We start from the raw sequence: 4,508 nt of genomic DNA on the forward strand, positions 1-4,508 counted from the left end.
CTCCATGTTCTCTCGGTGGCTTCTCCTCCAGTCTCCTTTAGTCTCCCATATCCTCCTGTTCCAGACTCCTCTTCCCTCAAATTTTTCTCCCACCCATGATTCCTTCTTGATAGATCTCATTCTATCTTGTAACTGCCTCACCTGTATGACATCACTGGTTCTCTAAGGAAAATGATGTAACAATATACACCTTTCCATTCTTTTTGATTTTTACTTTTTGTATTTTTGAATTTGTGAATTTATTCATTTATCTCCTCTCATTATTCTCTGCAAACTCCCCAGTACTCATCCATACAAATAACTTTATAAAGATTGGGATATATATGTTTTCATGAATATATGCATGAGATAGCAAGAAATGAAAAAATCTTTTCATTTTTCATACTGTTAAATTTGTAAATATTTTAAGAATCCTAGAGATCTTAGATCCAGGACATTTGGTTACAATATTCAATAATAATTTTGCTGAGATGCTAAACATTGTATCAAGTAATCTGGACACTTCACAGTTTGTAAACATCCCAAGTTTGATAGATATTTAGGAACCTTCCAGGACTGATAATGGGGCTGGGCCAGAGGGCTCCATGACACCTAGAAATTAATTTCTTAGACCTACATGGTGCTTCGAGAGAACTGAGTCCTGAAAGTTGTCCTCTGACCTTCACATGTGTACTATGGCTAAGTTTAAATGCATATTGATATTCACTTTTTTTTTTTAATTTAAAAATGCCCATGAGGTAAAAACTAAACCAATACAAATAAAGAAAAAAAATCATGATTCCTTAACAGTACACAAAGAGTTCCAGGCGATGAAGGAATTCTGAAAGTGAGCAAAATAGTCTTCCCTATGTAGAACATACCAATTGATTATCCAATACCCAATAGCCAGCTCTGAAACATCTACATTTGAATAAAATTATGCCAATTGAACAGGTTATATTTATAAATTTTGTGTGTATGTTTGTGTGAACCTACTTTTATATGTGGAAGAGCAACAACATATAAAATAAAAGCCTTGAATTTGAAAGAGTGCAAGGAAGATATGGGCTGGTTTGGAGGGAGGAGAGGGAAGTGAGAAATGATACAATGAAAGTATAATCTCAAAATTAAATGAATTTTAATTTTTAATTAAAGCTAGGTAGCTATGTGAGTAAAAGAGAAGGTGTAGGTGTTAGTGCCTTTTATCAAGGACATTCACACAGTCTCTATATCCCTTCTTCATTATGAGGTGAAAATAAGAAGATAATAAGCTATGAAGAAAGAAATTGGTTTTAATTAGTTGACAGATCTTTCAGAGCCTTGATCTTGGACTTCCTAATTACCAGGACATGAAGAAATAAATTTCTCTTGTTTACAAATCAGCATATAATAGTTTGCAATTATACCCTAATGATCTAAGACAGCCTTTATCCAGCTTCTTTTTTTTCATTCTCTATTAAAGCATCTACAAGAGAAATGAAGTATTTTTTAAGTTTTCAGTACATTATTGGAAGATGATTGGTTTCCTCTCCCCCGAGCATGAAGGGAGTTGGGGATACCATGTAATCTCACAAATCCTTGCCTTTACTTCCTATTATTTTACAAAACAGAAAACACTCTAATTTCATATGTGCCTATAATATTCTAGGTCTTGGGTTCTTTGTGAGTGGTGACCCCTTGGGGAATGGAAAGACCTTTTCATGGGGTCAGCTATGATCAATGAAAAACACAGATATGATTACATTATGATTTATAACAGCTTCAAAATTGCAGTTGGGAAGTACAAACAAAAATAATTTTATTATTGGGGTCACCATAACAATTGTATTCAAGGGTCACAGAATTAAGAAGTATGAGAACCATTGTTCTAGACTGAAAACAATTATACATATTTTCTAATTTTATTTGAACAATATATCTTTACAAGGCAGCAGGCTTTGTATTCATTTGTAGTTAATAATACAGAACAATACATTTAAGTAGCACATGGCAGCTCATTTCATTGTGTAGCAATAGAAGAACTAGGTCCTTACCTTCTGAGTCTAAGTTCAATGTCCTTTTACTTTATTAAAGCATCGCACTATCAAATTTCCTATTATAACTATTCATAAGGTCAATGTTTTATCGTTGATATCCATGATAGAATACATATAACCCTTGGCCACTGGTTTTTTTTTTTTTTTGGTTCTTTTTTTGAGCTGGGGACCTAACCCAGAGCCTTATGCCTTTAAACACTTACCACTGAGCTAAATCCCCAACCCCCACTGTTTTTTATTATATGTCACCAGCTAATATGGTTTTGGCTTTGAGTGATAATTAACCAAAATGTTGCTTTTCAGATATTTTAGTGTAGTGAATGTTTGGCAGAAGCATTTTGGATTTTTTATTTGCTGTGTATTAAGTAAGTTTCTAATTCACCTGTATGTCACAGAACTAAATCTCTGAGATCTTTTAGAAAAAACAAATTACAGATTTTCTGTGGTGTGGCTTTTGGTATATGGGGTCAATTTTACTTACCTTCTGCACTATCTTAAGAGTAAATACAGCATGAAGTACGATTTTCATGTTGAATTTTTACTTTCTATGTCCTGTCTTTATTTTGTAAGGACTGTGTAATGGTAGTGAGTAAGACTTGAGTGATAAAGGCTTATGATTAAGAGCCAGCAAATAGATTAGAGCTATTTCCTTCAGATGTTCAGATGTATCCAAGACAGCAGAAATTTTTAATATGACTCTAAATCAAGGTAGCATACAAAGAAATGTTGACTGGGAAATAAATGCTCTGAGAAGTAAGAGAAATATCATATTTCAAGGTAGTAGGTATCGTCACCTGTATCTACTCACCTGGTTTCATCACTGAGCTGATCCTGCTAACATTCTTCACATGTCACTGTCACACTAAACTCAGGTAAGTACAAGGAAACAACATACTTAGAAACAAGCAAATAAGTCCAAAGAACATTCTGGGAGAAGAAATGCAGAAGCACACTATGTCTGCATTCCTAAATAGCTCAGATGTTTCCAACGGAACTGTTTGCTTGTGTGGACCAGAACTGAAAAGGAGACACTTGACTATGAAGCCAGTGTGTGGGAAATAGCACAATTCTTTGCCCCAAAGGAACTGAGATACATAAATAAAATTATGAAGTGATATGTTATGAGAGTTGAATAGTATGCTGCAAAACACTATGAATAAATCAACACTGTGTTGCCAAGAAGCCTTTAGAGACAAATGATATTTCCATAACCATATTTGGGTGCATAGAGTGACTCTTGTGGAATGCATGTTACAGAAATACCAATTGCCTGTTCAATTATGAGCACATGTTGTTCAAAGCAAGACAGATAAATCAAACACATGATAATTCTAGCACTGTAATCCTGAGTCCATGGGACACACTGCATGATCAACCAAGCACATTGCAAAACAGGGACATTTGACTTTATTAGCACTGTGTGTGTGTGTGTGTGTGTGTGTGTGTGTGTGTGTGTGTGTGTGTGTGTGTGTGTGTGTGTGTGTGTGTGTGTGTGTGTGTGTGTGTGTGTGTGAAAGAGACAGAGACAGACAGACAGACAGGCAGACAGACAGATTAGTATATGGATGTGTTCATGTGTAAACATGTGCATATGGTCCATATTTTTCCCACACATGTACAAAGACAGATGACAGAATTTTAGCATCTTCCTCTATTATTATTTTTGACAGTTTCTCACTAAACCCAGAACTCTTTGATTTGACAAGGTCAGCTAGGCCAATTAAGTTTGTGGATATTTCTGTCTCGTGTATCAGTGCTGGGGTCACTGACATGTATATCCATAACCAGATTTTCCTTCGATGATGAGTGGAACTCCAAACTCAGTGCCCTTATAACTGCACAGCAGGGTCTTAACTGCCCAAGCTATCTTCCAATGGCCTAAATGTCTTCTTCTAGATATTTACCCTGTATTTTTGCGATTCTAAAACAAATATTTCATCTTTCCTAAATTATTTCCAACTTGCCAAAGAGGAAGTGGTCACTCCTTTAACCCTAATCATGGGCATCTGCCAGAAGTTTAAGCTAGTAAGCATTGTTTGTGAAGGATAGCTTCATTTATTCAGAATCAGAAGAAGCATTTCCTTTAATTCTTGGTAACCATAGAGGTTGACATTCATTCATAAATAGTCATTTTACCAAGTTCAAAATAACTTTCCTAAAAGTACTTCATCTCAGTTTACTGGGAAAACTTTGAGAGTATGTTGAGCAGGTCATATGTTTACATAAACGGCAGTTATCTTGATAAGATGTGAGTGGACATTCCACTGATAATGGGAACATATCTCTGGTCTTAATGGTGACTTAAATTAAGTTTTTCCTCAAAGCATATGTGGTATTTTGGCAAAGATTCTTGAGTTCTTCAAATCTAATCATAAAGAGAATCTCTTATAAGTATCACCTGTCAATAAACAAGGTGGAGGCCAATGAGATGAGTTAAGGAAAAGGAGATAGGACATTGACAGGAAGAGCGAGGATTCTAGAAAACAGTGGAAA

Source organism: Rattus rattus, chromosome 8 (assembly GCF_011064425.1).
Source record: "Rattus rattus isolate New Zealand chromosome 8, Rrattus_CSIRO_v1, whole genome shotgun sequence".
NCBI classification, from domain to species: Eukaryota; Metazoa; Chordata; class Mammalia; order Rodentia; family Muridae; genus Rattus; species Rattus rattus.